At 46.5% G+C, this 20,759-nt stretch overlaps 1 protein-coding gene across 5 annotated transcripts in view; it reads left to right on the top strand.

Annotated features, from left to right (window-relative positions):
- Positions 1-20,759, top strand: part of ZHX2 (zinc fingers and homeoboxes 2) — a 67,174-nt gene that overhangs the window by 26,292 nt on the left and 20,123 nt on the right. The window contains exon 2 of one of the 5 annotated variants that reach the window (XM_075582278.1): positions 9,348-9,423. The exons of 2 other annotated variants lie outside the window; for them this stretch is intronic. The gene's annotated coding sequence lies outside the window, so the exon portion shown is untranslated. Of the gene's footprint in view, positions 1-9,347; positions 9,424-11,614; positions 11,699-11,977; positions 11,999-20,759 lie in introns of those variants that run through there. 2 more of the 5 variants (XM_075582280.1, XM_075582295.1) reach the window with 2 other exon arrangements.

Here is a 20,759-nt window from a genome sequence, read left to right as displayed (position 1 = left end):
GAAACGATGATGAAAGCGGGCGCATGTTCCAGCAAATCATTGTGAGAGAGGTCTGTTGCGCAGGACCCATACGTTGGAGGGAATACATATTAACCACTTGACCGCTATTTTGGAGCGCTAAACTTTTTTTCGCTTCATTTCTCCGGGATTGCACCATTCAGTTTCAGCACTCGCATGTATGTACCTTTCATTTGAGTGCACGTATACGTATGTTTTGGACTGTAAGTCATGCATTAGGATCAAACGCCAGTGTGGTAAATGCAGTGTTTTAAAGCAGCAGTCCCCTATGCTGACCATAGAAGATAAATCTTTCCTTTCTTTTTTTTCTGTTACCAGTGTGTAGACTTGTTGTATTTGTTCTGTATTTAGCAAAGCCAGCATTTTATTTTATTTTTTTCTTTGTGTTTTTTTATTTTATTTTTTATTTTGTAGTTTTACTCTGGAGAGATCATGTGTTGAAAATGTGCCTCCTAGGGAGGTTAAAATGTCTGCTGCGTTCGCACATGATTAAAACACAGGTTGCCATGGTGACAACTGATGCCAGTGAAATGGTAAACCAGTGAAAACGCTGCAAAATCCTAATGCTGAACGGTCAGGGATCGCTGCTCAGGGGGGTCAAAGTGCCTATAATTTTAACCAATTGAGGAGTACCAGCATCTTTGTGATACAGAATACTGATTTGTTATATTTGATCTATTTTTATATTTTTATTCAATTGTATTTTCCAGCAGTTCACTGGCATGTGTGTGTGCAAAGTGGGGGGCGCAAGATTTTTCTGGGGGGGGGGGAGCGGCGGCGGCTGCAGAGGCCCCACGTTCTTCCCCACGGCATTTAAATAAAGTGCCGGGGGATCGCGGGAGGCCCCTGCAGTGTCTCCTCCCTTGTCTTCGGCAAGGCGGCGTCATGTGACGTGTCGCGTGTTCCGTGACATCACATGACCCCGCGCGTCATTTGATGCCTGATTTTAGGTAGGGGGGGGGGGCGTGAGCACAGTGGCAGGCAGGGGGGGGGGTTGCAGCGCACCCCTGCTCTAATACACGGTTTGATCCATATGTGCCTATCCTTGTTTTCTGGACTTTTAATTTAACCTTGGAGCCCCAGAAGTTATTTATTGTTTATAATTTTAGTGATATTCCGCATCTTTTGACCAAAAAAAATCTGATGCATGTTGGCTTACTTGTTTTGGGGCTTAATATTCAGTATGCTTAAGGCCACGGCCCCAGTCACTGCGTGCACACGCTCGTCGGAGCGCCTGGCGGTGCGTGCATCAGTTTAAGCCGCGATCTGCGGTCCTAGGGTCTTGATGGGACGCACGTCGACGACTTTTGGCAGGGCGCTGCCATGACATCACGCGGCTGGTTCGCCCTCATTGGCTGAACCGCCGCCGTGACGTAGCCAGCGCTCGGCCACCGCTCCTAAATACAAATTTCTCGTCTTTTGGCAAAGGCGGCCGTGCATCTTGCTTCCTGCCGGCGGGCGCAGGTAGTTACTGGGGCCAGCCCCATAGAGGGTGTGTGCGCCGCGCACGCCGTCTAACACTTTCTAGCGCATGAAGGCTCTGCGGCACCTGTTTGCCGTGAACCTGCCAGCTACCGTGATGAGGTGGTTGGGATGCGCTGACGATGGTGCAATGCAATCCGCTGGACATCGCAAGGGCCAGCAGGGTACCAGACCTCATGATGTACTCGGCATTCAAGTGTGCAAGTCTAAACAAATAAAGCACAACACCAATGTCATGAAATGCCCCACACACTGGTGTTATTAGATAGCAGCCAGCTGAAGAGAACAGCAGCCATTTTAAAGAGGCACTGAGCCGTTATAAAGTCGTTTTCAGAAAAGCACTAGCAAGTGCCCTGGAAAAATACTGAGTAAAATAATTTTTTGCAAAGACCTGCGTGGCATAGCGGCATATGGTCATGCAGTTCCCTGGCAGCAAAGGGATGGGTCACCTGGGGTTTTACTGAGAGAAGCCGCATGAAGATGCCATTCACTGGTCACGTCATTTCCGGTTCAGAGCAGCGAGTTTCCCTTTTGTGTCAGTGTGTTAAAATCCCTTCCCTGATACAGTGGGTAAATAAGCCCGGCAGTGGGACGTGCGCGGCCCGTCTCTGAAACCCAGGCACACTCTGAAACTGTTCTGTACCTTTCTGTATGTACATTCTTTTCCATATTAACTAAATGTTTTGCTATTCTCTACGTTGCAGTGGATATGTTGAAAAGCGTTGTACCAATTGCCTTTTTCTCTCTAAGGCTGCGTCCAGGGTGCCTTCTTGCTTGCTGAGGCGCCCGGAGGCTGAGGGAAAGCGGGTGCTTTCCCTGGCCTTGGTCCGGGGGCGGGCCAGTGACGTCACGGAGCTGGTTCGCCCTCATTGGGGCGAACCGCTCACGTGACCGGCCCTGCGCTCCGGCAAGCGGGAACATTTGAAATTTTCCTAAGACCTACGCTTGCGGAAGCGTAGGCGAGCCCCTACTAAAGCCGCTCTCATTGCGGCTGTAGGGGCTCAGTGCTGAGCGGAAGCGCGCCTCCGCCCGCAAGCACTAAACATGGGCGCGGCCTTTTCCTGGTCCCTTACTTCATTGTGAAACATGCACTTTTTGCTGAGCTATTTTAAAACTCTCCTCTTGAATGGCTCCAGCACTAACACAGTATGAGGCCCTGAGGAAGGCTTGCCATTGAGGAGTTCATGTCAACAGGTCACAGCTTCAGGCTATGTGTCACTGTATCTAATTAATGTTCTGGTCCAGCAGTTACCAACCTTCATTGTGTTCTCTACTACTCTAATAATAAAGGATGGCTGCCCGGTGATACTGCCAGTACTAACAGAATAAACCAAAATAAAGAAAAACCTGGCGCCAAATAGTCAGTGGAATGTCCTGTACTCCTCAAGGGATCCGCACACTTGCTCGACAGACCATGCAAAGAAAAGAACACAAACAAACAAAAATCATAGCGCAACACTGTAGGGTAAGCAGTACTGCACTAATACACACAAACAGTTAAGAATCCTAGCGATTATTAAAATAATTATTTATTAAAAAGAACTATGCCAAGACCGACAATGGCAAATACAAGGAACCGCAGGTCATCCGGAGCACAAAAATTGGAGCCCTACTTACATACAGCAAGGTTTAAGCTCGCATGGTAGGAACAAGTCCTAGGTAGAGATGATCTCCCTGGCAGGTGATGCCTCTGCTCCACTGCGGCTCAGACACCAGTCAGTCCTTACGATGGTAACCGGAACAGCTCCGGCCGTAAGGACTGACTGGTGTCTGAGCCGCAGTGGAGCAGAGGCATCACCTGCCAGGGAGATCATCTCTACCTAGGACTTGTTCCTACCATGCGAGCTTAAACCTTGCTGTATGTAAGTAGGGCTCCAATTTTTGTGCTCCGGATGACCTGCGGTTCCTTGTATTTGCCATTGTCGGTCTTGGCATAGTTCTTTTTAATAAATAATTATTTTAATAATCGCTAGGATTCTTAACTGTTTGTGTGTATTAGTGCAGTACTGCTTACCCTACAGTGTTGCGCTATGATTTTTGTTTGTTTGTGTTCTTTTCTTTGCATGGTCTGTCGAGCAAGTGTGCGGATCCCTTGAGGAGTACAGGACATTCCACTGACTATTTGGCGCCAGGTTTTTCTTTATTTTGGTTTATTCTGTTAGTACTGGCAGTATCACCGGGCAGCCATCCTTTATTATAAGTTTTTTTAATATCACACTGTGTATTACACTTTAGCGCTAGTTCACAATTTTTTTTCTCTACTACTCTAATGCTACTAGACCATTTCCTGTAGCAGCGACTCGCGCACGGGTAGCCAGAGTTGTATCTGACCCACAACTACTTTTCTCCGGAAGTTGAATTATTGCAACTGAAGTCTTGAGCGCAATATTCAAACTGAATGTATATTTATTTTTGGCCCACCACAAGAGGTTGGAGTAGCACATTTGCAGGGCCTTCTTCTGTGCCACTAGATATTCGTGTTGCAGCTTGGGGACCCCTGGTCTAATCCATGGCTCGTCGCTCGGCCATACTCTGTTCACCTGTGGAGCTGTTTCAGGGTTTATCATTAAATGACTCCTTGGTGCAGGGGTGCTCAACTTCAGTCCTCAAGACCCCCTACCCCCCTCAAATAGGTCAGGTTGTAAGGATATCCCAGCTTCAGCACAGGTGGCTCAATTTAGTGGCGCCAGCCGAAGATGGAGCCACCTGTTCTGAAGCAGGGATATCCTTAACACCTGACCTGTTTGGGGTGGTCTTGAGAAAGTGGAGCACCACTGCCTTAGTGCAGGTGTGCGCCAACTTTCGTTACTGCGCCCCCCTGCCTGCTCTCCACAAGTGCTCGTGCCCCTCTCCTCCCCCCCCCCCCCCATATACCTTGGTGCGGCATCATGTCACGTTGCCATGGTGACGGGTGTCAAATGACACATCGCCCAAAGCCGGCTGAATCACGGCAAGTTGGGTTGCAGAAGCCTCGCGCGGTGCCATGGCGGTTAATTTAAATGCCTTGGGAAAGAGCGTGGGGCCTCTGCAGCCACAGCGCGCCCCCCCAGATTGCTTACCTCTGCCTTAGTGCACACTTGTTTCTGCGCTTACATTGTTCCTTATTACCAATACTTTTACAGCTCCTAGATTTTGTTACAAAAGCTTGGTCATTACAGGTTACACCTGTGAAAAGTGTCTTCAGAGTGAAGGAGTTCATTCTCCTGTTTTAATGTATTACCTCAGCAGTAACACATTATAAAATGGTGGTAATATTGCCAGCTGCCGGATTGGCCTGAATCCATCCCTATAAAAGCACCGGAGACGTGCACATACATGCAAATTGCTGCATGCGTGATCTCATCCCATAATCCTGGCCTGAGCTGGCTCGGTAATGCATCAGGGATAGTGGTTTGCTGTGGTTCATGCGACCAGAAATCTAAATAAATATCTTCATCTCTATTTGGGGAAAAGTTGAAATACACAGGACATACTCGGGACCCTGCACAACACAGCACGGCTTCCAGAGGTGTCCGTGCATGGTGCACGCTCCTCAGTGATGTCCGATGTCCCAAAGCCACGGCCGTTTCCAGTATTCACAATTCTGTGCGTTATCATTTGATGCCAATACAATCAGGATGTTAATATCTTACTGAGCCTCCTCGGGAAGTCCAGGCTGTAATAGATGGGGAGATGTGCGTGCTGCTCTCGGGGAAATGGTCTGTGATGGGTCTCCCAGCACCAGAAGTACATACTGTACGGGCCTCTATGCCTTAAACATGCTTTGCTGGCATGTCAACAAATGGAGTTTAGAAAGATTGTGAGTTCCGTTTTTGGGCTGGTCCCTCCAAACATTCTGTACTGATACATTTTAATAATGTAATGTTTTCATATTTTTACTGTCTTTCATAACTCTGTCATTTTTAAATAGTATAAATATTTTTTTTCCGTCTATAGTATAAGTAAAAAGTATAAATAATACCTGTGGTTGAGAGATAGATATTTTTTTTTTTTGTGGTATTTTTGCTGGTTAAAAGGACTTTCTGGAGTTCTTCCTGAAGAAGTAAATCGACGAAGCGCGCATTGAAGTGGGAGCTGGTGGGGGACCCCTCCCTTTTTCATAGTCTGCTTAGGAAATTAGTTTTCAATAAAGGTAATCAAAGGCTGCATATATTAAAATAAAATTTAAAAAAAAAAATATATATATATATTAAAGTGCTGCGAGGACTGCCTGTATAAATTGAGATGTAGTTACCCCATTATTTGCTTGTAACCACTGTCCCATAGTAACAAGGTGCTGGCTGCCATGCTCGTCACTGCAAATTTGGCTCCTGTTCTGTCTGATCTGCCTTTTTCTATTTTTCTTTTGCCAACTGATTAAGAAAATTGCCGGTTATGTTGTGCAAGTCGTAACATGCAAGCTGCTAAGATTGAGAAGGACGTTCTGTGTTTTATTGCAGCAGCAAACGGACTTGTTAGTCATGGTCCAGCTTAACATCTGTAATGCTAGGTCAGCTTTTTATACCGTATGGCCTTGCACAGGAAGTGGGGCACTGCATACATTTAAAGTGGCTGTCACCGGATTATTTTTTTGTACCTGAGCTGTCGTCCCCGTGGGGGTCCCCCCTCTGTTACCCAGAGGATTATTTTTGTGTCCGTGAGACACAAATTACAAATATGGCTGCGGGACCACCGATAGAAAGCTGCAACACCTCCCAATGACGTTTTGCTGAAGTGAGCCGAAACCCTGTGGCCGTTTCGTGCCTACTGGGCAACCATTTTGCAGCTCTGAGGACGCCTCCCTTCCCTGCTTCAGATAGCATTCAAGAACCAAAAAAGAGCACTGCTGCTTGGATTGATTGGATCGAGGCTAAACCTGACTGTGATACTTGGCAGGAACTGCGCTTGCTGTAATGCGGTTTTCGTCGTCTTGATGGCAGTTGTGAATGGGCAGCGCCACGTAGGACGAATGGCGGTGGTCGGTGACGGTTCGAAGGGGTATGGAGTACCAGCACTTTATTTTCCCACCGAGGAGTACCGCTACGTTTTTGTAAACAAACAGACAATTCCACTTTGGCTTTTGAACGGCTGCCCCCTTTCTTATTTTAACGACATAAATATTGCTCGGTTATTTCTAAAATACGGTTTACATTACTGTGTATAGTGCTTTGCCCCAACGTGTAATGCTGTACACAAAATAATGTTTGTTTACATTGCTTTGATCGCAGGCAGTGATACAGTATATTCTATTAAAACGAGGGGCATGGATGATAAAAACGTGTGATGGGGATTTAGCATTTTTGAAAGATTTGATTCTAGTCCTTTTTGTAAGCATAGTAACTTAAGTTTAACCCTTTTGCTGTCGGAGGGGCCATGGTGAGTATTTCTTGCAGCCGTTTCTCCACTATCCTGTTTCTCTATATGGCCATTTTACAGAGGGAACCTGTGCAGGGGACAACCAGTTTTGCATACATAGAATTTGACATCGGAGAAGGACCAGTTGGCCCACCTAGAGTTGCCACACTTCCTCAATGGGGGACAGCGCAGGACATGCCGTGTGACTGCCTTGCATAGCACTATGCTAGCCACAGTTTTGTTCGGCTCCACTAGTCACCCCCAATTTTTCACTCCTCTCTGGGACAGTGGCCGAGTGAGTATTTAAATCCCTGGACGTGCGCAGAAACGTAATTATTGAGGTGGAGCCACCAAGGCAGACAGAAAACCACCCTCTCCTTCCAGGGTCGTGTGTGTGTGTGTATATATCGTAGTGGTGGTGACCCACAGGTCCGTCACACTGTGCTGCGAAGTCGGGGACGGAGACGCGAGGTTGGGAGGGGGGGGACTAAGAGACGGCCACACCCAGTGCAGCTTAACTTGTGGCAGTCAGGGGGAGTTTGTGTGTGTGTGTGTGTCACAGATGGCGTGAGTATCTGTGACCCAATGACACCGAGCCAAAGCCATTTCTCATCGTTATCACAGTTGTTTTTTTTATATATTTGTATGCGATTTGGTTCCGGTTGTGCCAAATTTTGCAATATACACATTAAACAAACTCGCTGGTAAAATTGTTTCAAAGTTGTTATTCAGAAATACACACAAGTGCGGCTTCGACTTACAAACGAGGAAATATTTGTTTGTTTTTTTTTAATTTTTTTTGGGTTACAGGGAAAACAATTCTTCTTAATGGAAAATATTGACTGCTGTCTAATTATCTAATGCATATAACATAAAGTCCATGCAGATATATTAAAACAGGGGTCCTCTTTTATCGGAAGAAAAACCCAGTTTTGCGTTTTTATTTTAAAAATCTGGTGCTCCGTTGAGGAGAGAAGAGTTTGCAATATTATGTGTCCGGGAATTTAAAATGGATCTCTCCCCAGAGCCGAGAGCAGTTACCATGGTAACCTCAGCAGCTGGAGATGAAGAAAATTGTTTTAATTTTCTGTTTTAACTTGGGGGTTGGAGGGGGAGGGAAACTGCACTTTTTTTTAAAATCTGTTTGTTTATTTTCTTTTTTATGCCCCAAAATTTGTAAAGAAATTGATGTTGGGAAAAAAATATAGAAGTGGAAAGCGGCACAGAGCAGAGGTTGTTTTCTTGGGGAGTGGCATAAAGAAAAAGAGTTTTCCAAATACATCATTAGTGTGGGTCCCTCCCAAACCTTCATGGATATTTCAATGTGGGTAAAATGCCCCAGGAAACCTGTGCTACCCACAATAAAATGACCTTGCACGTACAGATGTGGCCCCAGCCCTGCCGAGAAAAACACGCCTGGGGACCGTGTCTGCCGCGATCCAGCTCCTCGCTACATCTGTACAATCGGTTTATATCGGGGTGGCCAACGCCAGTCTTCAAGGCCCACCAACTGATCAGGTTTTAAGGATATCCCTGCTTCAGCACAGGGGACTCACTCAGTTGAAGACAGGAAAATAATAAAATAAAGCTGTATAAATGGCTAAAGGTTTATTGCCAAGTAGATACCGAGTGACCTAATGGCAGCGACATGTTTAACTAGTTAAACCTTGGTGATTAATGCAACGCAAAATATAAAGGACTCAAACCATGTTTTGCAAATGTTCCCTTTTTAGTATTTCTCACCGGGACGTTTCAGTGATTTCTCTTCCGATCTGTCCTGTCTGGAAAGCCAGCTGAATGCTGCTCCTCCGCCGGCCTACTGCATACAGTTCCACAAAGGCCTGCGTCCTGGCCCTGTATACATTCGGGTGGCTGGGGCAATTGAGCACATGCAGGTTGAGTTCTAAGCTGAGGAGAAGCGTGGAAAAGAGGGTGTCATCTACATCCGAAGTCTCCTTTCAGGTCTTGGCAAAGTAGACTTGAGATCTTCCCGACAGTAGTACCACCTCCATTGGTATCCTGGCACGGAGTAGCCTTTTGTATTTAAGTCTTTTGAACTCTCTGCCAGAGGGATGACATTTACTGCGTGTTTAGGGTTTCTATACCGTGATGTGCTGCTGTTCATGTAGTTAGTTTGGCTTTCTAGCTGCCTCTCATTTATCCAGGCATGGGATGCAATCGGTTTAAAAATAGGTAAGACACTAGGTTGCTCTAGTTTTTAGTTACAAACACAATTTGTCTACAGTGTCTATTTTTATTTAATAGTGTAATTGACTTGCAACCCTTTCACAGAGCAACGTGTCAGCTCTGGCAGCTAAAGGGTTAAAGTGTACGTTTTTGTTTTTTTTTGGGTGCTAGTGGGGTTATTTTTACCGCTGCGCTTTGCTGTCCAGGATTCTTCTACAAATTGCTCCCCCCGCCCTTTTAGTACTATATGTATATTGCAGTAAATGTGATGCATCAGATAAGAGCCATTTATTCACTACCTTCTATACATGTATATATATTTTCAGGAAAAGGTGGAGTAACGACTTAACCCTGGAATGTGTATTGACATGTCCAAGAAGGAGCAGCCTTCTAAATATCAAGGTATAAAATGACTTGTGAATGTCCCCTGTTTCCCTCTCCAACGTGGGATGTGCAGCCTGAGTGTCTTGTCTTGAGAGACTCCAATCTCACTTTTTTCCATATGTGGAACAGGTGGTTAGAATGTGTGACATGTACAGAACAAGTTGTTGTAGTGATCTGTATAATTTAAAGCAAGTAGAATCCACCATCTGAGGCTTCTGACCACGGATGCTACCAGGCCACGGTAGTGACACTGGGAATTGTGAGAACGTGTGATTTTTGTCGCGAACTGGCTTTGCTTAGTTAACCTAATTGTGATGTTGGAAATAGCAGTTAGCTATTATAGTATGATTAACAAGGAGTTACTGACCGCATTTTTGTTTTTCATTATCAATCAGAGATTTCAGGTCCTTAATTGGATAGATTATTAATATCAGGCATTATCAACTTGTTTGGACTTGCATTAGGGTTACTGAATTATCTGTTGACTTCCAAGGTGTATTGATATTTAATTATTATGTTTCCCCACGAGAGTACAGATTTCAACAGTAAAGGTGTGCTGTAATATCCTATTTTTGCACATAGATCTCTCTGTGGTTCTTAGTGTGTGCCCAGCGCTTGTTAATACTGAAATGTATTGTTAAGCACTGAAAGCGACTAATTTATTTGATGGTTCTCACTTAGATCTACTGTAGGATTCTACAACTACTGCAGTGGTTACAGATCGTAAAACCTCCCAAATAAAAGAGCACGATCTTGCTGGATACGATGGGGCACATGCATCAAGTGCTGAGTACGGCCTCATCGCCCATTGTTTGTAAATGATCCAAGACCTCAACCTTCTGCCAGTGTTGCTGTGTCCTTAATGTTTCTCTTCCAAAGAGGAATCGCCCGTTAATGCTTCTGAATGATCATATCGCGATTGCCGTAATAAGTACATTATTATGTTTATGGACTTGTCAAGCATCTATGCCAGCGACTTTTTGATCCATTTAATCACATATACAGAAAAAAAACCACCGGGAGAAAATATTTGGAATTAAAATGGAAGGTGAACAAGTAATAAGGATGAAAAATAGAAAAACGACGACATTTCTGTTTGAAATGTTTTTGTTTTTTTAAAAACATTTTTATTGGTCTCCATTGAATTTCTATTTTTTTTTTTTGTGTGTGCGCGCTAAAACCAGACTTGTTTAATTCATAGAGATATATTGCTTGATATACAAGCTTCCTTGAAGCTGTAGAGGTCCTGGAGAAGACTAGACCTTTTCAGGTTTTGAAACCTTTTAGTGAATCAATATGTGTTTTCTTCATAGAGAATACATCATGGATGTCACTCGCACTAAATGCAAATGATGAGTATATTAGATATGTTCTAGATTATGTTTTGTTACCTTTAGCTGGTGGGTGCGCAAACAGAGAGCAAGATCTCTCGTCACAAAAAAAAAAACCACTTGTTTTTCTTTTAATATTACCTAAGCTACCGATCGATTTTTAATTCGCCCATAATCGATCAGCAAAGATCCTGCTTCCCAGGGTTCACTAAATGGCTGTGTTTCAATCAATCCTTCAGGTCAGTGTAACTCAGCAGCTACAATGTATTCTTATAATTCTACAGTAACATTATCTATTGTTACAGTTTGCAGCTCAAACGGCTGGGAATATTGGCACCAAATTATCACAGGAAAGTGTTACAAAGATCTTGCACTGCTGGGGACGTGTGTTTAAGAAACCCTGCTATAGGGTGCCAATTTTATTAAACCTCCATTCAAAATGGGATTAAGAGTTGAATTATATATATTTTTAATGATCTAATACTACAGAACTGATTTACTTATTTAAAAAAAAAATAACCTGTGTAGGATATTGCATGGATTGCTCCTTTTTTAAGGTTTTACCAATGTGGCAGCAAACACGTTTTCCTCAGAGGAAATGCTAGCCTTTAATGTTTTAAATTGTGATATTTATTTGTAAAGACCTCCTGCTACAGCATAAAGAAAGGCGTCACTGTAACCCATATAAAACATTGTTAAAATGCAAAATTTGCTCACACAAAAAGCTCTCTTTTGACATGGTATCGCGGATTGTATATAGCATTGTGCTCTGCTGTGGATACATGGGGGAAGGATGCCTCTGGCCTGCCAGTGGTATTGTCTGATGCAGTGTCTATGAACCTTGCGTAGGAAAGTTCACCGCTCTGATGACATCATTCATAGAGGCCGTGATGATGTTATGGAATTATTGTAGGCACAGTGACTCGGGAAGCCAGTAACTGTCGCGGGGAGAGATGGACAAGGTAAAAGCTTGGTTTGTTCCTATACTTTAGTGCTTTGAAACATCTTAGGCTTGGTCAGTTCAAAACAGGTTTTTCAGTAAGGAACAGCATTATTTATATTAGACTTCCATACAGCCCTGAAAGGTGTATCCTTTTTCTAATCCCATACTGGCTCCAGATGCACAGTTTGGAATTGTATACATTTGATTTTTCTGACATGGGAAGTATGCAAAACTGAGGCCTTGTTACCCGAGTGGTCAGGACAGCCGTGGTGGTAATGGATCATGCCAAACTACACAGGTTTGAGGAAATAATCAACATGTATGTATACAAATATATATATATATTCACAGCGCTTCTGTGTAGGGAGCATGCAGCTGGTGAAAACATTGGCCTTACATTTGTGAAAAACAGACCGTGAATCCCAGCGCTTCTCCATCGAGCTATCAATAAATGGGAAAATAAATATACATAGTGAAAACTAAATCTGTAAGACAAAGGAGACTTTTGGTTACATCATTTGATCAAATAACGAGAAGCCTGCTAACCACACCAAGGTAAGTTTCAGTAGCAGGTCCCTATGCTAAATGTATACTAATGTAAAATAGTGGTGCACACAAGGAGCGTGCTGCTAAGGATTTAATTAGGCCCAACATAAAACGTAAGCAAATATTATTTGATCAAATGATGTAACCAAAAGTCTCCTTTGTCTTACAGATTTAGTTTTCACTATGTATATTTATTTTCCCATTTATTGATAGCTGTGTATGTATGTATGTATGTGTGTGTGTGTGTGTATATATACACACATAATTATATATAGGTCTGTTAAAACTTGAACTTTATTGGATTAATAGGCCTGATGAAGGTGAAATTGTATCACCAACACACTGATTCAATAGTTGTTTATTGTAATAATTGCCAGGTGGGTGTGGTTGTAGGAACCATTTTGGCCGATCTCCCAAAGCTTGTTTGTTTTAGGCTTCGTCCATAGTGCAGCCTACGGCAGCACGCGCCGAAACGAACACTAGGATGGCAATGCAGTAGTGCATAGTGTGCGTGCACATGCGCTACAGGGAGAGCGGCGCTTCGCAATACAAACAAGTTTGTTTTACAAGCGCGACGCCGGGAGGAGCGCGGAAGCTAGCACGTTCCAATGTGGACAAAGCCTTAGGCCGCGGGCATGGTCAGCGCTCAGGTGCTGACCCGCGCTCACGCTTGGCAGTGAGCCCCTGCAGCCGCAATGAGAGCGGATTTAGCAGGGGCTTGCACACACTTCCGCAGGCGTGCGGAAGTGTAGCCAACAACATTTTTTTTTTTTTTTTAGTTTAAGCGCTCACGGGAGCGCAGGGCCGGTCACGTGAGCGGTTTGCCCAATGAGGGAGAACCAGCTCCGTGACGTCACTGGCCCACCCCCCGGACGGCGCGCGAACTAAGGCCAGGGAAAGCACCCCCTTTCCCCTCAGCCTCCGCACGGCTGAATTCTCTATGGACTCAGCCTTAGGGAGTGAAGGGAAACACCTTCTGCAGGTCACCCTGTGATTTGCTTAATGTACAGTACAAAACAAACCCATCATGTTGGCAAAGCCTTTTGTCTGGGCCCTTATCTTGCCTATGTATGCTTTATGTAAACGTGCTCTGCTGACAACGTGGGGTTGAAATGCCTATAGTGTGAAGGTTTTGTATTGGTACTTTTGAAGCTACTGGAGTCTGTTTTAGAATGACAGTATAGGCATTGGATAGTCACAATTTGGACCATCAGGAAAAGGTATAAAGTTAACATTTTTATTATGGAGAATCAGAGTATGGAGACCGACACTCTGGGCCTCAGACAGCTGCTGTAGCACCCTCTTTCCTCTCGAATCTGCTGGGGCTGCAGTTCTCTGAGCAAACCTTCCAGGGAAAGGCCCATGTCCTGAAATGGTAGTCACGTCAGCATAAGGGAAGGGCGGGGGGTGGGAAGAAAGTGTAAAAGCATCGTATGCAATGTGTGTGCACTTTGTGGTTATGGGGAAAAATGTGTGGAATTTGCCGGCCGTACGAACCAGACACAACAAGAGTATGGTGTATTGTTTAATAGCGCTGTTTTGCATGAGTTTCAATTTCAACAATATATTGTCTAGTGGCACAAAAAAATTTTTGCTCCAGATTCATATGACGAATTACAAAAATCAAATTCTACAGGATCCCCCCCAAATGTCGTCCTTTTCCGTCTAACACCAACCCCCCTCTTCCGTTCAGATTATTTCTGCAGGTCTCTCGGGAGTGATCAGGCTCCAGAATGACAGTCACATGCCAACGGCACAAATGTTGTTTAAGCCTCCAGTACTGAATTGCGTCACGCCGTAATCCAAAGTCTGTTAACTACTAATTAACAGAGCACCACCAATTTCACTACTGCAATTATCCAGCAGCAAAATGGGCGTGTGCCTGTTGTTGTTCTGCCGTGTAACACTAACATGTACCCACATAACATCCATTGAACGTCTCAAAGCTCGGCGCCCCCGTGTGCGTTGTGTGTGTTTGCCGGTTTCTAGGAAAGATGGCCACCGCAGCGCTGAAAGACGCTGCCACAGAAGTTTGCCAGTTCTATCAGACATTCTTACACGGGAAGGGTTAAAATGGAGAGAAGTTGAGCACATGAAGTATATCTCTTTATAGCATCCTCCCTTTATAGTCTCAGAGGTTTAGCCTGTATGTAAACAGCTGCTCCATCCAAACTTCATTTAAGGAAGTGCCCATTGAATAATTCCTTCAGCCGGTTTATCCTTTGGATATTATTTTCATTTGCTCATTTTAAAGCAGCCGGTCAAGCAATATTCTATATGTGTTTGTTTTTTTATTATTATTATTATTATTATTTTTTTTAATAATAAATCAGTTCTGTGCTATGAGAAAATACTTGTAGCATTTAAAAAAATGTTTTAAATACATTTTTTTAATGTTTCTAATGTAGGAAGCATTTACAACATGACAGCCCCTTCCCCTTCTGAGGCTCTTAAGCCCCGCCCTCTCTCTAGCAGTGCACCAATTGTATCTAGTAACTGCCCAGTCAATTGTATTCTAGGAACTACATTGCCCACAATGCTGTGCAAGAGCTGAATTAAAGAACACTGAGCAAGCAATCGATTACAGTCGACTACAGGAGAACGGATCGATCTGCAGCTTAGCTAATCACTTGTCAGTGTGCAGATTGTATTGATTCGCATATTGAATGGGAAAAAATTATATATATATTTTTAAAAACGGCAACTTTAAAGGAAAGGGGTCGGGGGCTCTTTGTTTTTTTGTTTTTTAACCATTTTTTTTGTTTCTCTTTTTCCTGAAACCCCAGCATGAACACTGCACCTTTTTTTTTGTTTCACATTTAAGATGACTCCCTCTAAATTGGAAAGTGATTTGGAAACTTTCAAAACTGGCCACTCCTTTATCTGCATCATGTAATGGAGATTGTTTGTGATTTTAGCTTCTACTTTTAGATCATGTGTTCTCAGAGCTCCCTTCAGGGGCTTTCCATCTTTTATAGGAATAACAATGCATTTGCACACATTTAATTCACAGAGTTTGGTCCCCCTTCTGTCCCCTTACCTCCCAGCGCGGGCGCGCTTGGCAGGGGCTGGCAGTGTGCTTGGGGAGAGCAGCGGCAGGCGGGCTGGCGATCCGGTCGCCAGAGCTCCGCCAAGGGTGCCGCCATCTTTATGTGTGCACCGATTGGACCGGAGGAGCGGCGGCAATTACCTGGGCTTTGCGCAGGAGCATTATTCTAGCGACGGCCATTAGATAAAGTACTCCGCAGGGGAACTACAACCCCCAGCAACCCCAGGGGCTGCAGTCACATGCCGTGCAACAGCCAATAGGGCTGCGAGGATCTCCTGCTCTGCAGTAGATACATTTGGTGCGCTGAGGAGACCATGCCAGTCGGAGCTGGGACATCAGTGGATAAGGGTGTGTGTGCAGGTGTCTGTAGCCCCTGCACTAGGCCAGAGACCCCCTATTAGGTCCCAGCTAGGCCCCGACTCCCCTGTTGATTGTGGCTGCTACAGGGACAGGCCTCTTAAATAGGGACACTGCCCAAGTAGCATTCTTAGGCCGCGCTTATAGTGACGGCGATGCGACCGATGACGTCCCCCGTCACCATTACGAAAGTTGTAAATCAGTTTTGGAGACGTCGCTGGCTACAAGGGGAGTGACGTCAGCAAGGGGGAAGGCGGAGACTAGGGGGAAGGCAGAGGGCGGAGACTAGGGGGAAGGCAGAGTGGCGGAGACTAGGGGGAAAGCAGAGGGGCGGAGACTAGGGGGAAGGCAGAGGGGCGGAGACTAGGGGGAAGGCAGAGGGGCGGAGACTAGGGGGAAGGCAGAGGGGCGGAGACTAGGGAAGGCAGAGGGGCGGAGACTAGGGGGAAGGCAGAGGGGCGGAGACTAGGGGGAAGGCAGAGGGGCGGAGACTAGGGGGAAGGCAGAGGGGCGGAGACTAGGGGGAAGGCAGAGGGCGGAGTCTAGGGGGAAGGCAGAGGGGCGGAGACTAGGGGGAAGGCAGAGGGGCGGAGACTAGGGGGAAGGCAGAGGGGCGGAGACTAGGGGGAAGGCAGAGGGGCGGAGACTAGGGGGAAGGCAGAGGGGCGGAGACTAGGGGGAAGGGAGAGGGGCGGAGACTAGGGGGAAGGCAGAGGGGCGGAGACTAGGGGGAAGGCAGAGGGGCGGAGACTAGGGGGAAGGCGGAGACTAGGGGGAAGGCAGAGGGGCGGAGACTAGGGGGAAGGCAGAGGGGCGGAGACTAGGGGGAAGGCAGAGGGGCGGAAACTAGGGGGAAGGCAGAGGGGCGGAAACTAGGGGGAAGGCAGAGGGGCGGAGACAAGAGCAAGGGGGCAGGCAGAGGGGCGGAGACTAGGGGGAAGGCAGAGGGGCGGAAACTAGGGGGAAGGCAGAGGGGCGGAGACAAGAGCAAGGGGGAAGGCAGAGGGGCGGAGACTAGAGCAAGGGGGCAGGCAGAGAGGCGGAGACTAAGGGGAAGGCAGAGGGGCGGAGACTAGGGGCAAGTGGGAAGGCAGAGGGGCGGAGACAGGAGCAAGGGGGAAGGCACAGGGGCGGAGACAAGAGCAAGGGGGAAGGCAGAGGGCGGAGACGAGCAAGGGGGAAGGCAGAGGGCGGAGACGAGCAAGGGGGAAGGCAGAGGGGCGGAGACAAGAGCAAGGGGGAAGGCAGAGGGGCGGAGACTAGGGGGAAGGCAGAGGGGCGGAGACAAGAGCAAGGGGGAAGGCAGAGGGGCGGAGACTAGGGGGAAGGCAGAGGGGCGGAGACTAGGGGGAAGGCAGAGGGGCGGAGACTAAAGCGAACGGAGGCAACAGCAAAAGGCAAAACGGAGAGGAGTTGTGTTTTCTGTATGCTGCCAATGTGTGCTATTTAAACACAAAATGGAGTTTGTTTAAACCTATAGTATACACACCTCTCCCTGCACATCACACACACACACTCATCACACACACACACACTCATCACACACACACACACAGTCATCACACGCACACTCATCACACACACAGTCATCACACACACACACACACACACACACTCATCACACGCACTCACACACACCTAAAACCACGTAAGTCACTAGGTGTCAGCATGTACTGTTGACATACACTCTGGTTATTAACTATGCTCTCTGATTGGGTGCACTAGAATCTATCTGATTGGCTTATAGGCAGTCGCATGGTGAGACCGTCTGCAAAACTCAAATTCTAGTGACTGCAAGGATTTTGGTAGCGCCGTCGCATTCGCGTCCACTATATAAGCGCACGCGACGGCTTCAATACAATTGTTTTCACGCGACGTCGCGGCCGGCACTATAAGCGCAGCCTCGGTGTCAGGGACACGGCACGAAGACGCCGCGCAGCATCTGCGGCCTGTAGTCTGGGACCAGACTACCACAGTATAAAGAGACTATTAAGGTGGGACCATCCAGCTGGATACCACCCCACGCAGAGGTGGAGGCTTCGTTGACAACGACGACGCTGGATCAGCGGATCCCTGTTATCCTGTCGGCGCTACCGGGTGTTGGAGCACCCGGCAGGTATACCCTCATCTACTAAGTGCACTAACGATACATTGTGGGCAGCGCTGTCGCACACATTGGGTGGGTTGGCTCTTGTGGACACCAGGGAGGTTGGGTGCCACCTCAGTACTTGGGGGGGGTGGGGGGGAGGGAGTGGAGGGGAAGAATCCCATCAGGGTGTGGACATTGCGGTTGGAGGGCACTGTGGGGTTGCGGCCGTGCGAGGCCTATCTGGTACATGTTGTAGTGATATGAATAAGTATATCTGTTATTATATATGCTTTGTACTTATTGTATTGGGTCCTGTGAATGGGCTACCTGGCACTGTCGGGATCCCTCACAGGTGGAGGCGCTGTCACCAGACTGATAATGTACACCCCAGGCTCCCAGCAGCAGAGGTTCAGGCCTCCTGTGCGCCGCAGGTAACGCCCCACACACTCAGTAGCCGCCACATTTCCCATAGGTTGGGGGAAACAGCGCTACATTAGTCTTAATTGGTTACTATAAAAATCAGGCCTGGCTCGGGGCCTTGTTGAAGTAGGTTGGGAACCACTGATTTGGAGAACACTTTTTAAAAAGCTTCAGAAAGTTACGTTTATTTTTAAAGCCACAATCCACACCGGCCGACATTTTTTTTTACATACTTTTTAAGAGATTTTTTTTCTTGCCATTTCTAAAGCGTTTTATTTCTTTTTTTCATCTGCTGCTCCGTTCAGGAAATACATGCGTTTGAAATGTGACGTGTCTGCGAGGTTAACATGAAACTCTCCCCAGATCCCAGTGCAGTCTGAATGTTCCCATGGCAACCATAGGAACCAGAGATTAAGAAAATCCTGGTTTATAACCCCCCAAAAAAAGAGCAGGACAGGCTCAGGTGGCAAAATACTAATATTACGCGAGTTAAACTCCTAAAGGTTTCTGGGGGGAAGTTTTGCTACTTTAAAAATGCAGAATAATTTAGAAATTTAAGTTGCTTTTTTTTTTGTGCTATGCATTTTCTGTCGCTTACAGCTGATTTAACAGAGCGTCTTTGTGGCGTACATGATTGAACCAGGGCAAGAAGCCCAGCTCCAACTTTCTTTTGGCTTTGTCTACTTCCTTTCTGTGCCTTCTTAGAAGGTTGATTCTGGAAGTTTCCAGTACACGGCGCTTGCTTCCTACAGGCCCGAGCTGGCCTGCAGGCGCTGGAGTTGCACCAGCCTAGGTCACTGCGGTATTCATCTGACAGGAGTAGTCGGGCGGCTCCTGTAGATTGGACCGGAGGCGGACGAGTGCCGTCGCTGTGTTCTGGGCCTGTCAGGACTTATCAGCGACTCTTCAAGTCACTAGCTCAGGCCGTGGCCTACTTTGGAGATTATGTTCTGCTTCGTTACATGTCGTTGCCGTGGCAGAATGATGCTCCGCTCCCCTCCATTTAATTACTAATCATTATTTTGCTCTCGGAGCGGGCGACCCATCTTGAATAGTTTCAGTGGTTAAAGCAGGAAGGGTCTGCGGTGATGGAGTTCATATTGCACGGGATTGCATATACAGAGGTAGCAAGATGTTTCCTCGGCCGGGGACCGTGTCTGCCGCGATCGCGCTGCGGAAGGTCCATGCTTCTGAACGGGACAATCCCCCCCCATCCCCCGCAGCGATAATCCTTCAGTGATGCAACCTCTGCGGTCACATGACCACGCCCGACAGCAGCAAGGCAGACTGCTAGGCTTGCTAGATCTGTACCTCCAGACGCTTCAGGAAATGCAGGGGGACGGTGTTCAATTACTAAACCTCATCTACTGTGTTTATTGTTATAAATAACAACAGCAAACGCTGTATTAGAATCCGTAAATGGGAGAGGCCTGCAGCCCAAGCACTGAAGTGGTTAACGGCTTGGCTGCCTTTCAGCGTCCGTCCCGGGGTGACATTCTGCATGAGCCTGGAGTGTGCTGGCATTGCTCCCCCTTCACAGAAATGCAAGGTGTGTGTGTGTGTCTCTAACCAAGCCGAACCAGACTCTGAAAGACGTGAAACGCCAGCACCATTATCCTTAACCCTTTCACTGCCAGTCGCTGTTACATTTCATTTATATTTCACCACTCTGAGCAGGGAGTTATTGTGAATAAAGTCCCAGAAACACATAACATTCTCTGTCGTTGCCACGGTTGCTGTTGCTTCCCGTTACAGTATATTCTTTGGCACTGTAAAAGAATTTTCTTTGTTTTGCAGATCTTAATAGTAAATGTAGTTGGGTCAGGGCCGTGTATGCCTAGTTCTGTGACTTCCAGACCATCACATTTTCTATGTTTCATTTTTCTGTTTGTGTGTGTGTGTGTGTGTGTGTGTGTGTTGTGTGTGTGTTACATACAATTTCCATTCCATAGATCCCGGCTTGTATTGACGACTCCCAGGAGTGTAATCCGTGCCTATGGTATTCTCTTATAGCCGTGTTTCTCAGCCCCATCCTTGGGGCATCGCAGCCTGACCACATTTTAGGAATACCCCATGAATTCCCACAGACACCATTGCTCTTATCTTATATGTGAATGGGATTGGGCTGAAAGTTGAGAAACACGGTCTTCTAGTGATGGATTTGCTGTTACAATGAAATATTCTTTAACCTTTAGACTGCCGGGGACCCTGCCAGCACCAGAGTGTGTTATTGGAGATCTGGCACTTTCGATCATGTGATCGCTCTGGGAGCAATCACATGACACAACCAGGCCCCTGCGTTGCCAGAAACCAAAGTGGAGGGGTCTCACTTCGGTTTTGATCGCTTCGTCGTTCACACAGCTTTTAAGCACAGCCTGGGACTAGCAAAGCAAGTACAAACCACTCACAGACATGTTTCAATCTTGATGGGCGATGCATCAGCTTAAATGGGCTCCATGTGAATGGATATTCCAGGCAAAAGGTGACACGTGTGCTCATTTGCATGTCATTTCCCAGAATCCCTTGCTGCAGTGGGAGCACTGTATGCTAGGTGATAATGGTTGAAAGGCAGGGTTGCAGACCTGCCTAAAACATGTGAATGTGGTCACAAGCGATATT

The sequence above is a fragment of the Ascaphus truei genome, chromosome 2, assembly GCF_040206685.1.
Source record: "Ascaphus truei isolate aAscTru1 chromosome 2, aAscTru1.hap1, whole genome shotgun sequence".
NCBI classification, from domain to species: Eukaryota; Metazoa; Chordata; class Amphibia; order Anura; family Ascaphidae; genus Ascaphus; species Ascaphus truei.
Note: the sequence above shows the minus strand (reverse complement) of the source record. Positions and strands in the feature narration are given on the sequence as shown.